Raw genomic sequence first — 19,510 nt, forward strand, 5'->3', positions numbered from 1 at the left:
CCTAATCTGACCAAGGCCTCCTAACATTGCGCCGCATATCGAACAATTAAAGAAAGAAACTACAACCTACACCGTAGCCGACAACCTCGCATACGGATGCACCAAAAAGAAATTCTAGCAAAAGCCCATCAGACGAGACTAATCCAACCTTCACACCAACGCTGTTAAACAAAAATTCGCATGTTTAATTGGTCTGAGATCTTCTCGGCCGGACGCTGCCCTACGGGAAAATAGAACACAAAACCCACAGCCAATCGCCATCATTGCTAATCCTTCTTAATAATGCTCCATCAAAATGAAAACTAATCGATCACAACTAAACTAGGTCATGATCCTACTTGGCTTAAATAGCTCTACTATCCACTGACAATAGTCGGGTTCACCCCCCATCCGCTAACCACAAATAGTACTCGGGCATATCCCCCGATCCTCTAACCAATAACAACACTTGAGCTTACCCCCATCCGCTAACCAATAAAAGTACACGTAGCCTAACGTAGGCACACACCGAACCTGCAAGGAGTCAAATATTCCTATAAAGCCTTTGGGTCGTGACTTAGACTTCCAAGACCCAATCAAACAAGAGCAAAAAAGGAAGTCCTCCTTACAACCCTCAACCTGAGCTCCTAAGACCCTAGGATCCTAAAATACAAGGACACACATACACCGGATTATACCAAATAACTCACCTTATTTTTTCATTAAAATTTTTAAGGCCATGTTTTTTATCGAAAAAAAAACCCAAATATATCATTGTTCATGATTATTTTATCATTTTTCCATATATATTCATATTGATATATAAAAAAACAAACTTTTTTTTTTCGAAAAATACTCACTTCATTTTGTTGTTTTTTTCAATATTTAGGTTTATTTTTTCCCAAAAAAACTAATTAGACCAAAAATCTCATTTTTGGTCCTCTATTAATAGACATCAACATCGATAAAAGAATACCTTGATCTATTATGATTGATACTGTGAATCTGAACTGTAAATATTTTAGCGTTAACATTCACAATATAAATCTGACTTACTATTTCAACTCTTTGATCGATCACAAATTAATTTAGTGAAATTTACATATAAATCGAAACATATTTACATGTAATTTTATAATATTTTGATTACTTATAAATTAGTATTTTGAAATCAATAAATGTATTTATTCACAGTGTGTATCTGAACTGTAAATAATTCAGTTTCAGAATTCATAATGTGATTCTAACTTACTATTATTCATACTGTAAACCAGAGCTGGATATAATTCAGTTTTCATTAGATTCACAATGTGAATCTCAGAACTTTCGATGAATTATTTTTTTACATCAATATGAATCTATATATAAAGAGTACCAAAAAAAATACTCCCTCCGTCCCAAATTAATTGTCTACATTTGACTTTTGAAGTCTTTTCTCTTCAACTTTGACCTTAAATATTTTTATTTGTGTTATATATTATTTGATGAAACTTATAACAATGAAAATATATTTAAAATACAATTCATTCATATATTTTGCATCAAATATTATCTATCAAAAAGAAAAATATTTAAGGTCAAAGTTGAAGAATAAAGACTTGAAAAGTCAAATGTGGACTATTAATTTGGGACAGAGGTAGTATGAATTTTGATAAATTTATTAATTTTTTCGATTAAAAATAGAACTTAACTTTTAAAAAACAAAAAAAATGAAGTGGGGTTTTTGAAAAATAAAAATTCATTTTTAATATAGCAATACAGATCTCTATTTAATGGGTACGGGAAATCATGAACAATGGTATATTCAATTTTTTTCTGATAAAAACATGGCCTAAAAAATAAAACCAAAACAAGGATGTTAGTTTTGGTATAATCCGGTGAATACGAGTCCAATATAACGATTTTTACAACCCTTCATTTGATCGTTGATCGTTTTAAATTTTGACGATTTTTACAACCCTTCATTTATTTAAAATTTTATCTTTTTGTTTACAACTAGAAAAGAGTCTGCGACTCTGCCGCTTTTGGACTTGGTTGGATTTAAAAAAAATGTCAAAAATGTTGTGGAAATTGTGTGAAAGTTACCAAAGTTGAGAAAATATGATAACAAAAATGTAAAAGTTTGGACTGCAATGACCAAATGTGTCAAAATCACTAAAGAACCGTGGCAAAATTCTGAAGGCATAAAAAGTTACTATTTTACTCTAGATAAAGCTCCGCTCATTTAACTCTCATTTAAGTGTATACTAGGGATGCGCTTTGCGGGGGTCAGAGTTCAAATCAAACGTTTGCAAAAGCAGTTTACGCGAAATATTTTATTGATTTATTTATTGAAATAAACATATTATCAATCAATTGCATAATCCAATTTTAGACAATTTAGCATAATTTTGACCCCAACTTTGATCAAACCGAATCAAATGAGTTGGTAAAAATTGAAGCTGATCCCTTAACCATTGTGTTAATGATCACAGTGATTCGATTGAGAAGGTTGTTAGGTGAGGTATCTGAACAATTTTCATTCTTTGACAATGATCATTAATGGATCTATCTCCAAGTATCATATTTTGAAGTTCATTCTCTAGCTCAATGGAACGGGCATCCTTATTATCTCGGAAAAGGTCTTCAAGAGCAAACCAAATCATGGTGGTTGTGGAACCTAGTTTGAGATGACATTGAGGAGAGATTGAGATAGAGTATCATAGAACCATATCTTCACCAAATTATCAAGATCTTCCCACTCAGTGTCTTTATCAGATGTCGGTTTGAGGTGTCGTCAAGATGACTGACAACTCCATAGGTTTTACAGTAAGTCTCGAAAAGTTCCTACCGTGAGTCATAATTGAGTTGATTGAGATCGAGAATGAGTGGGATGAACGTCTTGATGTTAGTCACGCTATAAGGCTTCATGTTTTTCTTGGATGAATTGCTTGACTCGCCATTAGTCAAGGTAACAGAAGAAGAAAACATAGCAGATGGGTCAAGATGATCGAGAGGGTAAGAACGAGATGATGAGGTCGGATTAGGGTTAGGAGCGTGACAACTCTGATAGCATATTAACATAGATAATTTCCCATAAAATGCCATCTTGCATTCACGAAACAATATATACAAAATACAATGATACATGGGCCATATCGGGCTCGGCTATGCAAATATATACAGTGATACAAATAATGATGCATATAATTATACTAATAGTGTTGTGTCACTCACAGATTCATGTATTCGTGTCTTGATTTGCCAGGTTTGTGTGAGTCCAATTTAGGGGTGGCAAATCGGGTCATCGTGTCGTGTTTTTGTCTGACACGACACGACACAACAATGTTTTATGTAACACGAATACAACACGACGCGATGTTGTGTTTTTTTAACTAACATGAAAACGAACAAATTAAAAAACGACACACACGACACGACATGAAACAGTTAATTTAATATAACAATTAGTTTATTTAATTAATATTTAATCATACATAACACGAAAAACATGAAAATTATGACAAACAAATGCTAAATCGTGTCAATTTCGTGTCGAATTTTGAACACGAACACGACACGACACGATATCGTTTTTTTTCACTTGACACGAACACGACAAGAACACAAATTTGAATTTCAGTTTCGTCTCAATTTCGTTCCATGTCATATATTTTTGTCGTGTCGTGTTGTCAAATGTGACCCCTGGTCCCATTTGTATAGAACCAAAACATAGAAATGGGTTTGACATGATTTCATCGGGTCCATAATGTTCCATCTTGACTAATTGGTCATTTTTCAAAAAATAAACTTTTAGAGTTATATTCTTTGAATTAATATTACAGTTGGTTTCAGAAAACTGTTATCTATCTCTCTTGTTCTCATCTAGAGTTATAGTTAGGTACATTAACAAACGCAAAAAAAGTAAATAATAAAGTAGTAATAAAAAAGAACTCAAAATTAAAATCACAAACTACAAATCAAGAATTTTTTAACATCGTAGAATCCATGGAAAGGAAAATTTTACATCACTTCCATTATTTGCATCTTTTAGCCCAAAATACTTTGTTATTTTTAATTAGGCCGAGGAACATATTGCTTTAGATTTTATGCTTGTTCATTTTATGAGGTGGTCCGTGGGCATCCGACTATGTTAATCAAAGCCCAAGATCGGTTTAAAAATGATAGTGATAAAAAAACGGGTTACAAGTTACAACTGGTTAAGAGCCTGGTTGAGACAACACGTGTCACCTAGTTCAGTTCTTTCACAAATGTTGCGATAATACACAAAATTTCTTACAATTTTATTAAATTCCTTAGGATACAAATCCATGGAAACTTTATAAGATAGACGATAAAAATAGATTAATAAAATAAAAAAAAAATTAAAATTTAGTACTAAATTATATTAAAATATGATTGTTAACATGGGCCGTTCAACCATTTTGAAGGCTGTAAGGAAACCAAAAATTTAAGGCCCTTTAATATTTACTATACTCCTCAATTGTATTCAGGTATAAGTTCACTCTTTTTCATGGACAATTTTAGTATGGTATAAAAGACTTTGCTCTTGTATGAACCTAAATCAGCAAGCACTTGAAAAAAAATTGCACAATTCTTATAATACCTTAATATAACAAAAGTACATCACAAACTTTTTTTAAAACATCAAACTATCATATTTCTAATTTAATCTTAAACACCACCTATGTTTCCAAATAAGACTTGAACTCATGACTTCTCATTTAAGAGATATCATTCACAGTCAAGAATTTATGGTATTTAGGACTAGATAGCTCATCACAGCTATATTCTAATTGAAAAAAATAATTGGAAGTGATCTAACTAACGAATCAAATCACCCCTACATTGTGCTTTCTATAACATTGAGTATGCTCAAGGGTTCTCGGTTATTCTAGATGAACAACTTGAAACCCTTAATTGATTATTAAACTATTTCCCAAATCGTACTTTCACTACAAAAAATATGGCATTTAGTGGCACACAAAAAGTGCCACTAAAAACCCAAAAAAATGTCACTAAAGGTTTCTCACAGAATCAGCAGCACACATAATAAATGCTACTAGAAGTGCTCCCACTAAAACCTTTTAGTGACACTTATTGTTTTTGCCGCTGCAGTTTTTAGGTTTTTAGTGACACTTTTTTATTTGTCACAATAAAAGAATAGTTTTTTGTGGCACATATTTTGTGCCACTAAATACTTATTTGATTCAATTATTGATGCTGCTTTTGGTTACACATTTTAATATTTGTGGCATTTTTTTATCTGCTACAATACAATAAAATATTTGTATAACCCATTATAACCCTTCATATCCTTTTAAACACATTCTACATTCTTGCTAGACTCCTATCATTAATATCAATAGACTTGACCTTCCAAAATAACAATATTAGTATTAATCTAATATGTAATTTTCAAATACTTTTGTGAAAAACAAACTAGTCAAAATATGATATTTATATTATGGAAATGGTTATCTTCTAGAATACATTCATGATTCTGAAATGTGTACAAAAACAAGCACATAGAGTTATGCGTAATTTTAAAGATGACATGCATGGAAGATGTGTTGAACTGGAAGTGCTTCCCTAGTAACTGTCTTCATCAGTTTTTGACTTTGAAGGCAATAATGTAGGTAATTTGTCAACACCTGCCCATTTGAATAATTTTTAAGAGGGTATAACAGTAATTTTACTTTTACTCCAAAACGAATGAAACCATTTTGGTTACCTGAGACAAAGAACGGTTTAAAGTTGCCCTCTGTAGCTAAAGTGTAATTTATCTTCGGCAATCAACCCCTGTACCATAATCAAAGTAGAGAAAATGACTAAATGGTCCATATATTTTCTACATATTTACAGAGTTAACATTAAGGCAAAAAAAAGTTCACATACTTTAGTATCAATTTTTGCTGATTCCATAGTAATATTGACATCAGCCATTATTTGGACAATTTCTAGAAGCAATCCAGGTCTATCTTCTATCTCTACGCATAAAGCTAAAAAAACACACATTACAAAGTATAAACTATTCAACTTGACATGCATGAAAATTGTGAAAATGCAAAAAAGTTTTTTTTGGTATTTGAAAAATTACTCTAAAATAAAATGCATAGTTTCTAACCTTCTTTCAGGCCCAGCATCTTTGATGTGTATAAGAGTCTATATTTGTATCAAGCTGCCATCAAGATACAAAATGTTAATTGACATGATATAAACCAATAAATCAATTGTAAGGGAAGAGTTTAATTAATCTTTATAAAATTTGTATGACAAGAAATAACTCTATTAAGATGTCCAACCTAAAATATGATCATAGATTTTTATGAACATATTCCATAGAACATAGGTTAATCACAATTTTATGTAGCTTAGTGTAGGTAGGTTATATGAGGAAGACATCTAATCTAACCCTTTGACAGTGTGACCAAAAAACATGACATTTGTTTCTGTGCCTCATTAACATAGGATTTCCCAAAAAAAATCAAAATATAGGTGGTTAATGTTTTTAAAAAAATAATAAAATATACCTTTCCATGTTAGTAGACCAATTTCAAATGCTTTCAGAAATTCTGCAGACTTTTTCTTAATCCTTAAATAAAAAATAAAAGATATCACAATCTACAAAGTGAAAAAATACACAAAACTTTTTTAAAAAAAATATTATCTGTTGGTTCTCACTCATGGATATGCCACGAATCAAGTCAAACACAATGGAAAATGTTTAGGCATTAAAGAAAAAGGCTTCTCCATTGCAACCAGGCAAAGCACCTGCATTTGTAACAAACTCTAAATTTTTTATTTTATACAAATATAAAAATAAGAAATCTAATGTAGTAGTAATATATTCCTATTACCTGTAGTAAATGATTCTGAAGGATGTCCCTGATAATTTTGATAAACAAAGCAAAAACATATCAATAACTGCAATTAAGAATCTTTATGACACAATAACAACACCATTCAAAGCACCCATATTCTCTGAAATATCCACCATGACCTTCAGTCCCAAAATCCTCTTTAAATATAATTTGAAAAAGAATAAGCATATGACTTATTACTTAAAGAAGATTGGGATTTTATCAAATTTATAAATCAACATACTTTGAGCAAGAAAGAATGGACATCTATAGTCAAATATAAGGTGTAAAGTATACTGAACTAATAAAGATCATCACCGGTACACTTGAAATGTTGCCATGGTTCCATAGTGGCAAGATAAAAGCGAATTGCAAATCGAAGTACAACTGCTCAGAATGTAAGTTGTAACTAAAGGAAAGTGGTCAGATTAAGTGGAATATATGCATTGATCAAACCGAAATCAACATTTAAAAAGAAAATTTGTAAGGTTAGATTGAAATTATGCACTGGTTAGTTATATACTTCGATGCAGATTAATGTCTGATTGTTCATGATTCTCATATAAAAAGTTCAATTGATTGAAGAAAGGAAGAAATAGAATCTTACATCGTTGGGAATGACAACATGAAGCATTTTGTTTTTGTAAATATTTGGATTAACAATTCTCCATCGAAGTCATCTGAAATGAACCCTAGTTTTCCTTTTGGAGCTATGAAATTTGTTTTTGTTTTTGTTTATATGAACATTACTAGCTTTAATGCTATGAAATCGAATAGTTCCTCCGATAAGTAGTATTCAGATTCATAATCCAAAATTTGTTGAATCAATTTCATCGATTACAACTTTAATCACATAATGCACAAATCATGTATAACATAATCGAAACAATAACCCTAATAAAGGTGGAAAACCGATGATAATTTACCTTTGGACTGCCGGAGATGACTTCAAGGGTATATTGACCTATTCTCTTTGCAAATCAGTGATCGGTTCGTGTTTTCCTATAAATCGCACACTCAATAGTAGGGATATGGCGATATGGACAACAACGGCGACGTGATGCGGCAGCGACGAAATGGAGGACGACGATGTGATGGTGAGCTGAGATGAAGGTAGGTGATGATCGTACGCTCAAATATCATTGTTAGCGGGATGACTTTTTAGGAGCGTATTAGCAGGCAGACCTAGAGGAAAATGAACAAAGTTAATGACTCAATAATCAATAATATATATAATATAATATATGATAATGGACTCGAAATTAAAGACTTAAGTGGATTGAAGTCAAAATTGAATTAAATATCATTATATAATAAATTTATGTATAATATCCTCAAATACAACAAAATAGCTTTTAATTGGAATGGTCTTGTTCACGATATGGTTAATGTAACACATCAACCTCAAAAGGATTCCTACACGGCCAACACGACAAATATAAAAAATATTCAAAAGATGGATCGTAGTTGTAATTTCAGTAAAGATTAGAGATCATTTTGTAATTTACTTTTATTAATATAAAACTACATCTTGCGATATATTTTTAATAAAACAACATTTTAGTGGCATTTTAAAACATTATGCCGCTAATAATTGTAAATATTAGTGGCATAAAAATGGTAAGTGACATTAAATCCATTAACTTTTATAGCGGCACAAAAAAAATGTCACTAAAAACAAGATATAGTGACACATCAAATATATGTCATTAAAAATATATGCCACTAAATGACATTTTATTTGTAGTGTTTCTAAAGTTGGTATGCATCAAATTCTCATATAGTTTCACCATTTCATCACTATGAACGCCATAAAATAACATAAAAGTAATGCAAAGACCCGTATTGAGTCATAAGATCCATAAATAAATTGTTATAAGATGTGATTTTAATCGTATCCATTTCAACAAATGATAATACATGTAGAAGTCTTCTAATCGAGAATCGAGAAAGAATACTAGAATAGATTAAAGAAAGAAAAACAATCTAATAGTAACAGAATATGAAAGTGAAATACATAACAATGAGGATTTTAATCGAGAATCAAGATAGAAGTCAAAATAATAGAAGATGAAAGTGTATTGGGTCAAACTCGTTCACTCGGAGATCAGAAACAGATGACATGAATATGTTGCAGAAATCACAATCGGTAGAAGAATATGGTGTCATTTTAGTTTCATGAGTGTAGCGGTCGTTGATTTATTCTTCCACTTGATTTATTTTGTGGTTACCTGATTGAAGTTTTTAATGGACTAAACTTTTGGATTTTGGAAAATATGTGACCCCTTAGAATTAAGGGCCCTAAGCTCAAGCTTAAAAAACCTCTACATAGAGCCGAGCCTAATTATCAATATAGGATCATGGCATATATATATATATATATATATATATATATATATATATATATATATATATATATATATATATATATATATATATATTGAAACTAGGTTATGCAATTGCATACACTTCAAACTTTATTTGCAAGTGTTATCTTCTAAAAGAATTATTATATATAAAATATTAATACTTTGCATACACTTAAATTAATGCTTGCATACCCTCCTAAAACACATTTAGCACCAAAAGTTCTAAATACACTGGAGGGAGATCGAAAAACTAATCCAAAATATTTAAATTTTGAAAAAAAAACTTAGAAACTTAAAAAGTCCAAAATCTAAATCTTATCACTAACTACACATCCAAAAAAAACGTAAATGTGTAAATCTTTTTAAAAATAGGAAATAAACTTATTAAGGTAATTAATTTTTTGGTTTGTTCACATCTGTGTAATTATATTTTTTTCTACACACCTAGGTAACGGATTTTTTGGAAGTATTCACATCTGGTCATAACCAGTCATAATGATTATATGTGAACACTTCCAAAAAGTTTGTTATCTAAATGTGTACAATAAAAAAAAATAATCAACCAGATGTGAACAAACCGAAAAGGTAAGAGTAAATTACACGAATGGTCCCTATGGTTTGGGTAATTTGTGCGTTTGGTCCCTAATTTATTTTTTAACTTGGATGATCCCTACTATTTATTTTTTTGTGTGTTTGGTCTCTATCTTACTTGAAAAGACTATTGTGTAATTTTTAATTTATTTTTTAATTAATTTTCTTATTCATGTATTTATTTTTTTATATATTATAAAAAATTAATAGACCTCACATATCTGTATCTCCTCACCCAAAACTTTAAACCACATTTGAGAAATTTAAAATGGGGCTCACCGGTTACCATCTCATCTTTCATCCTCCTCAGATTTTATTTTCTTTCCATTTTTAGTGACATCGATGTCTTCACCATCCCTTCTTTTTTTGTTCATTCAACTCATGTGAAACAACACCACAACCCTTCTATTGGGTTGTGGTGGTGGAAAATTCAATGAAGAAACAGTGAGTTGTGGTGTTGGTTCGTTGGAGTTGAAGGACAAAAAAAAAAGGAATGGTGAAGACGTTAATGTCACTAAAAATAGAAATGAAATAGAAGTTGATGAGGATGACAAATGGGATGGTGACTAGTGGGACCCATCTTAAATTTCTCAAATGTGGTTTTAGGTTTAGGGTGAGGAGATACATATATGTGGGATCTATTAATTTTTTTAAATATATAAAAATAAATACAAAAATAAGAAAATTAATTAAAAAATAAATTAAAAATGGCACAATAGTCTTTTGAGGTAAGACAGAGACCAAACGCACAACAAAAATAAACAGTAAGAATCATCCAAGTTAAAAAAAATAAGTTAGGGACCAAACATACAAATTTCTCAAACCACAGGAAACGTTTGTGTAATTTACTCTTACCTTTTCGGTTTGTTCACATCTGGGTAACTATCTTTTTTTTGTACACATCTAGGTAACGAGCTTTTTGAAAGTGTTCACATATGACCATTATGATCGGATGTAACCTACTACAGCCGGTCATAATGGTTATATGTGAACACTTCCAAAAAGTTCGTTACCTAGATGTGTATAAAAAAAGATAGTTACCCAGATGTGAACAAACCAAAAAGTTAATTACCTTAATAAGTCTATTTTCCTTTAAAAATCAATACTTAAAACTCAAAACCCTCTCCAAACCAATTGTGAACCGTCTGACGCAGCTTTCTTCTCTGTCACAAGTCTCGCCATTACCTCTCGATCTCTTACCAATATTCTAGTTTTATTTCATAGATGTCAATTTCCTTATAAAAATATAGATAAACTTAGAATGTATAAACGAATACATTTATTAAACCTAGTTTTATTTCATTGATGTCAAAAAATGATACTCACATAAAAGTATTGAGAAAACTACTTAGTTTTTTCAGTGAAATCACACTTTTTGACTAAATCTGTAACATTAATAATTACATTGTGACATTGGTCCAATTATTTGCTGTAATATTTGTTACTCTCTTTTACCAACATCTATCTATATCTATATCTATCTATCTATCTATATATCTTATAAATGAAGCATTTTTCTTTGATTCTTATATATTCGAAACCCCCTAATTTAATTTCCTTGATTCTTATGCATTTAAAACCCCCTAATTTAATTAATACCACTCAAAATACTTTTTTAATAATAATTATTAATTGTTTCTTTAATGTAATAATAACATGAACAACATCAAACATAACAAGATCAAGTATTGATACGGTGAATAATAGGAGCATCTTTCTCATATTTTGTAAGGATTAAGGACCTTTAAAGAAGGAAAAAGACTTTTATGTGTGTATTGATTTTCATATAAATTTCTAAAATATTTTTGTTTTTACCAACTGTTCAATGTGTGGTTGCTTCCGGTATGTCACATGTTATATTCGGGGTAGAAACTTTTTCATAAAGATGCACCTAATTCCATTCACTACAAGTACTAAATTAATATTTGACTCATTCATACACAAACAAATCTTGTTGATAATTTTAAATTATTTGAACATATTCAGTTTTCATCATCATTCCTTCAACAATGGAAATTATCTCTACTTTCACTATTTGACACTTCCATATGTATCCATATGTGTAAGAATTTTTTTTTGTTAAAACCATTTTAATATTTAAGAATATAAAAAAGGTGGAAAATAGTGAAATATTCATCCTTGGCATCATAAGATGGATTTATTAAACCTTAGAAGATATTGGAAAATTTGAAGTCATATTAGCGAATGTATTGCAACATATAAATTGTTTTACATGTCAATTGGTCTTAGTCTACATTAAAGTCATGATTTCATATTTGATCCTATAAAATATCACATATGAACTAAAGGTAGGTCATGCATAGTTTAATGGTGTACTAGTACAACCAATACAAATGAGTTGTCATGCTCATTTTCAAGTCATGAGAAGGTAATCCTTTTAGCTTTCATTTTCCTGTATATATACATTTAGTCTCAACCAAGCATTTTTGTAGCAGGGGTGTGTTTGTATTAGTCTCTAATAGACATTAGATACTATATACATTTAGTCTCAACCAAGCATTTTTGTAGCAGGGATGTGTTTGTATTAGTCTCTAATAGACATTAGATGTTGGTATCCAGACTATGCCTATGTGGTTTTAGTTTGCTGATGTTGGAATATGAAAATTGTGGTTTTAGTTTGTTGATGTTGGAATATGAAAATTAATATGATGCATTGATATGCATTTAACAAATAATAAGTACATCACATTATTTACTTAGTCGATATTAATGGATATAAATGTCACTTTGTGCATTTGCAGTTACGTAATCTGGATATAAATACAAATAATAAGTACATCACATTATTTACTTAGTCGATATTAATGGATATAAATGTCACTTTGTGCATTTGCAGTTACGTAATCTGGATATAAATAATAAGTACATCACATTATTTAATTAGTTTGATATGCATCTGACCGATTCAGGTCAGACGAAAGGTTTTTGATAGACAAAATCTTGACGTCTGACTCGGAAAGCAAGGTCTGACCGAGAAAGAAGTTGGGAGATGGCTGACCCAGAAAGAAAGTGAGGGTTTCCAATAGTACCCTTGGCTTGGATAAAAATTCATAGCTAATGAAGGTTACGGGATTAGAACTTCGATCTCCCTTGTAGAATGGATGGCATTTACCAGCAAGCTGAATGGGTTTTTGTGTTTTATTTCTAAAATAATATATTTAATGTCTATTATGCTGGAAGTTTATTATTATTATTATTATTATTATTATTATTATTATTATTATTATTATTATTATTATTATTATCAATGTCTATTATTATTATTATTATTATTATTATTATTATCAATGTCTATTATTATTATTATAATTGTTGTTGTTGTTGTTATTATTATTATTATTATTATTATTATTATTATTATTATTATTATTATCTTCATATTGCATAGAAACGTGTGGAACATCGGGGGTAAATGGTCATTTTGCACCAGTCAGCACATTCAGTCAGATTTTCAATCAAACAACATGATTTTTTACTCAGTCAGAATTTCTTACTGAGACAGACCTTTCTCAGTCAGCACTTTCTCGATCAGCAACTATCAAACGGGGTCATAGATTTCGTAGTATTTGTTGGATGTTTTAGCTTTGATAGAGAAGAACTCATCAAATACAAAAAAAAAAAAGACAACATTAATAAATTTCTAAAAATGAAAACGTAGTATTTTGAATAACATGTAATATTAGAGTAAAATATGAAAGATGTTATGATATAAATATGAATACCATATATTAATTATAATATTTATTTTCAAAATTTTAAGTACGTACTTTTACGTTGCGCAACGCGCGACTACTCGCCTAGTATTTACATAAAAATATATGTAGCATACCCTAAATTCTTTTTTCTAGATCCACTACTGTATAGGATGATATTATACTTTAATAAATGAGATTTGAATGATTAAAACTTTTATTTTGTTTTTTATTTTTAAACAGAAGATGGTTTAAATGAATGTAAGATACTATGACCTAAATAAAAAAAAAAGTTATTATCTTTTGATAAAAGGAAAAAAAAATATACATCTTGTAGATCTAAAAAATATACATCATATAGATCTAAAAAATAATTAATTACTTCAACTATTTTTTTGTTGTATGATTTATAAAGAATTATGTCTTACAAATATAGTAAAAGATCAATAGTTCAAAGATTTAAGTTGTAACTTTAGAATTAATGCTTTAAATATTAAATATGCAATCATTTTTTTTCTCAAGGTGGACTATATTTAACATACAAAAATAGCGACAATATTATATTTATTTGTAAGAGATAAAGTATGTAAAAGGTAATAATTAATGATTTTAAAATTTAAATCTTGATTTTATTTTTTAAAATTCTAAATATGGATATTGATATTTATATTTTTATTAAATATTAAACGTGAATGAATTTTTAAGGATGTCACATGACACCATTAAAATCATATTTTAGAAATGTGTCACTTGGCACTTACTGATTTTTATTGATTAGATAAGATTATATATATATATATATATATATATATATATATATATATATATATATATATATATATATATATATATAGAAGATATAGATAGATATAAAACAAATATTTAAATTCTTTTGTTATTCTACTTTTTTTTTTGTAACAATCAGTAAAATTGGGTATTTAAGTAAAAACATATTTTTCCTTTATTTTTATTATTTTCTTTGATATTTTTCATTAAATTTATAAAATAATTTAAGTTTAATCGCCTCAAACAATATTTTTATAGTTCGTGGAAAAACTTTTCCCACTAGCTCGCGAAGTTCGTGAGTGGATTCCTTATATTTTAAATTTGAAACTCAGTTTTTTCTCAATACACATAGATTCGTAGAAAATTTTTCTTCCCTAAACACTAATTACAGATTAACCATAAGTTATTTTTGATTTAGACTCATTTAATTTTTTCTTAAAGTATGTAAAAATCAATGATTAGTAATTTTAAATTTAAATTTTGATTCCAATATTTTAAAATTTAAAATATTGGTATTGATATTTATATTTTTGTAAATATTAAATATGAATGAATTTCTAAAAACGTCACTTGACATTATTAGAATCAAACTCTAAAAAGGTGTCACTTGGTACTTAGTGGTTTTTATTTATTAGGTAGCATAGATTCTAGTTTGAACGATAACTAAAGTTTCTATAAAAACACAGCAAACATAATTTGATTATGAATAAATCAAATTTTCTTTGATAAATAATATATCAATTTTTATACAGTTCATCATTATGATTATGATAATAATTGTCGTGTGTATTCAATCTTAGGACATTTATTGTATCGGTATGTATTATGTGTTGGTTAGTTCTACTAAACTTGATAAAAAAATGATCATAATCCCTTTCTAAGTTCGTATATGTTGTTGGATTTTTGTTCTCCTAGAGATTCAAATTCAACCTGAAAATGCAAGTCCTGGACCCACTCTTTATGTTTTTGCTCGATGCCAAACTTCTACTCATTGTGATATGTATGGTGGAAAGAAAATGAACTGTAATATTTGAATCTACTATCATGGTCTGTGATGTACTAATCGTTAAAGCTTTTAAGATAGTTTTAGAATCAGTTTTTTCTCTTAGTAACAAGATAATATTATAATGAAGGTGAAAACATGTTTTCGAATCAATTGAAGTATGTTTTTATTTGAAACACTACTTGGATGGCATAGGGATGATACAACATTGTGATTTGCTTGAAGGCGAACTTCTACAGCCTGGCAAACAATACCTACATGAAGAAGAAGTTGGACTCTTCTATTATCTCCATTGACCAAAAGAAGAGTGTGACATTGAAGAGGTATTTGATACTATCCAAAAAAAAAAATTATGGATTCAATAAACTCGAAGTCGATTTGGTCAACTAATAAAAACTATATTTGCAACTTTTAGGTTTATGTTATTGTATTTTTATTTTTACTTTTTTACTTTATATTTCAAATCAAATATAATACAAATATTTTTTGGTTGAAGTTAAATAAAAATAAATATCAAGTTTGTCAAGATTAATATCTTACCTAAGATCATTTTATGTTTTGCAATATTGTGATCGTAAGATCAGATTGAGATCGAAAGATCCTACAAAAATGAAGTCATATGTAAATTTGCTCGGAATGTGTTCGGCATGAAGTATAAATTATACCTTGATATTGATTAAGACATCGATAGTGGAATTTGATTGGTTTTGGGAAGCTAAAAATGATCAATTTTATAAAACAATTTATAAACGAAAAACAATAGACTTTAAAAATAACTAGTTTATTTTAGACCATTTTAATAAAACCACCAAGCTAAGCCAATTACATGAACTAGAAAGATTATGAAAACCATAGGATGTTAAGAATACAACATTTGAAGAATTTGATCCCACTAGGTATTGGGGAGTTGATGAAGATGGTAAAAACTCAAGAATAGAGTTTCTCTATAATGTATCCACCAACAAGAGTAGGGCTCATAGGAATGTTGGTTCCCTTCTTGTATGAAGTACTCCTTAAGCCTTTACATGCTTAACAAAATTAAGAACTAAAGGAGAAGAAATTCTAAGCATAAATCTTCAACAAACTTCAAAAGAAGAAGAAGAAGAAGAAGAAGAAGAAGAGAGAGAGAGAGAGAGAGAGAGAGAGAGAGAGAGAGGAGATAGAACCTACTATTCTTAAGAGAATGTCACAACTCACATTTTGCTAGGAAATTCTATTCTCGTGTAAACATCGTCGAGTGTAAAAGCTTCTACTCTAAGTGAATACTATACTCTATGCTCGTCCAAATACATCTCATATGTTCAAATAAGGGTTGGAAACCCTACAAAGCCCGATTCAAGTCTAATGTGTTCTAGGATTCTCTTGTTGGGCCTAATGGACCAATAAGTATCCAAGTTAACTACTTTGGGCCTAAAAACCCTAATTATGTTCTAATTGGACCCAATTCATAAATCTATAACATTTTGGGCCATGATGGGCCATAAAGGATTTAATTAGCCCTAATGGGCCCAAAACTAATTTCTTTTGCCATTTTGGGCCGTGAGCCTCCTTAAGAGCCAATGGGCCGAAAAATAATTTTTGGGCTCCATAAATATTCAAACGAGGCCAAGGCTGAACACAAATCATTTCACTCTTAATTTTTTTGGCCCAAATCTCGGCCCAATGGAGATAATTATGGAATTAACAAAAAAAAGAAAAAGAAATCTTGCATGGGGAAGAGGTTGACACCTCATTTTTACATGTAGGACTTCCACACTAATTACCTCTCATGTATCAACACTCTCATACTTCCATGCTAAGGTCACTCCTCTCTCTTCCCTCTCTACTTCTTTCTCTCGGCTAAGAACACACACCTACACCACCATCTTCAAATTACTTCAAACAACTCTCCAAGAATTTCTCATTCTCCTTCATAATTTCGCAAGTTGTGGTGTCTTTAAGAGAGTTTTTCTTCAAGATCATCCTATTAGGTAAGATCTTTACAAACCTAAGTTGTATTATCACATCTTTACTCTTATATCACTCCTCTTACCACCTTATTTTCTTGAATCATACTCTTAAAACTTCCTAGAACTCGAGAATCCCATCAAAGAAACAAGCTAGGCCAAAAACAACACCATCTTCTTCCACTTCTTCTTCAAAACCGAAACATCAAAGCAAAGGTGAGTTCATACCCCCTAGTTTTTGGTTTTTACTTGTTTTTGGGGGAGAATACAAGTTGATTTGTGTAGATGCATGATTATGTGTGTTTTCTTGAAACATTTGGTGATTATGTGTTGATTACTTCACTAATCTAAAAAATATGTTAAGAAACTTGAAGTTTATCACTATGATATTCATAGGAATCTTGAGAAAAGTATGTTTTATCACAAGTATTACATGTAAACATGTAGATCTGGGATTTGTATACTTGATATAGCAAAAATAAGTGTTGTGCTCAAAGATCTATACACTAAACTCACAAAACAGCCCTTGACAGAAAAGTTTTGGTCCAATCTCGGACTGTTTTGACCCTCCAAATGGAAGTATTTTTCAAAACTGTTTTACATGGATAAAGTTCATATTTATACCTTTAAAATGACTACTCTCACGTTTTCATACGATTTTTATACAATTTTTGGCGAATTTTACAAAACTGTCTATCATATTTGAAATAATTTCGGACCAACCTGTGAAGATGAGTAATTTCACACGAGTTTGAGGCCATCGAAAATTATGAGAAAAATTGTGAGCAAAGTAGACAAAATTTCCAAACTTCCAGAATTTACGGATCCAGATTTCGACTTACGATGAATTTTCTACAAATTTTCTAAAAACTAGGTCGGAAAAGCCAAAAACCAGAAAAATGTGTATTTTCACAAAAACCAAGCCAAAAATGATATTTTTGACAAAAATGGGTTTAAAATGCTATTTTTATCACAAAGTAGTCATCAACACAAGTTTTTAACAAAATTGGAGATTAAAGTGTTATTCTTACAAAAATTGGGCCTTAATTGTAAATTTTTGGCTTATTGGGCCAAGAACGTCATTTTTTCAAAAAGTGGGCTTTAGATATCAATTATGTAAATACTCAAGTTAAAATAAACAAAACAATAACAAACGGGTTAAAAACGATATTCATATCCTTATTGGGCCTGAAAATAATATACATGTTTAGTGAGCCTTAGTGTCCTTTTACATGTATATTGGGCTCGGGATAGGTATTCATATCCTTATTGGGTCTGGAAATAATATACATGTTTAGTGGGTCTTAGTGTACTTTTATATGTATATTGGGCTTAGGATAGACATTCACATTCCTTTTGAGTCTGGAAATAATAGACACGTATAGTGGGCCTTAGTGGTCCACTTGCATGTTTATTGGGTCTGGGAATGGGTTTTATACGCGTTCTTCTTTTTATGTTATTTTAGTGAATACTTGAACTAAAACCAATGATAAACCAACAAATGGATTTAATTTGATCATTTTCTAAGTTATTGGGCCTTAGTGACCCATTTTTATGTGTGATACGTCTTGTATACAATTTATATGTTTATTGGGCCTCATTGACCCATTAACATGTGCGACGGACCTTGGATACTATTTGTGTGCCATTTGGGCCTGTAAATACTTTACACGTGAAATGGGCCTTAGTTGTCCTTTCATATACATATATTTCGGGCCCATGTTATATAATCTCATTCCATTTAGGTCTTGAAATTATTTACATGTTTAGCGATGCCTTAGTGGTTCACTTACATGGATCATTGGTCCTGGAATGAGTTTATACCTTTTTCTTCGCGTAAATTCGATTAAGGATCTAGCGAGTTTTTGTCGGTTGGCACCTATTAAGTGTACAATCGTAGCCTGTAGTTATAACCAGAGTCTCTTGGAGGGAGAACGGGGATTTGTGTATAGATCTATACAGGGTTGACACCCCACACCTCAGCTGTTCGCTACAGTTAGACTAACTCAGTCTAGGGTGACGAAAACCTTATAATCAAAGTCAAAACCGGCGTCCAACGACGCCAAGACAGGTGAAGTTGTCATCATTTAGTATGGTTATGACGGCTCGCTTAGAGGAATTAACGTTATGAAGTTTACGGAAGACCTTTTTTTTACAGGCAACATCGGTTTGTCTGGGAACATTCTCTTTACATGCTCTTACGTTCTCTCTACATTCTCTTTACCTTTTTAGTCAAATAAACAATAACATACATGCATTA

General features: G+C 30.2%; 1 long non-coding RNA gene across 1 annotated transcript; it reads right to left on the minus strand.

The window, feature by feature from the left end:
- Nucleotides 1-5,422: 5,422 nt before the first annotated feature.
- LOC145088192 (uncharacterized) lies at nt 5,423-8,047 on the minus strand. The gene is made up of 8 exons (XR_013700998.1): nt 7,769-8,047; nt 6,840-6,867; nt 6,664-6,753; nt 6,513-6,574; nt 6,107-6,160; nt 5,878-5,981; nt 5,714-5,781; nt 5,423-5,633 (listed from the first exon to the last, which is right to left on the minus strand). It is a non-coding gene; the product is annotated as an uncharacterized LOC145088192 (long non-coding RNA).
- Between the last annotated feature and the right edge of the window lie 11,463 nt (nt 8,048-19,510).

This window comes from Lactuca serriola, chromosome 2 (genome assembly GCF_051521515.1).
Source record: "Lactuca serriola cultivar US96UC23 chromosome 2, Lser_US96UC23_V15, whole genome shotgun sequence".
NCBI classification, from domain to species: Eukaryota; Viridiplantae; Streptophyta; class Magnoliopsida; order Asterales; family Asteraceae; genus Lactuca; species Lactuca serriola.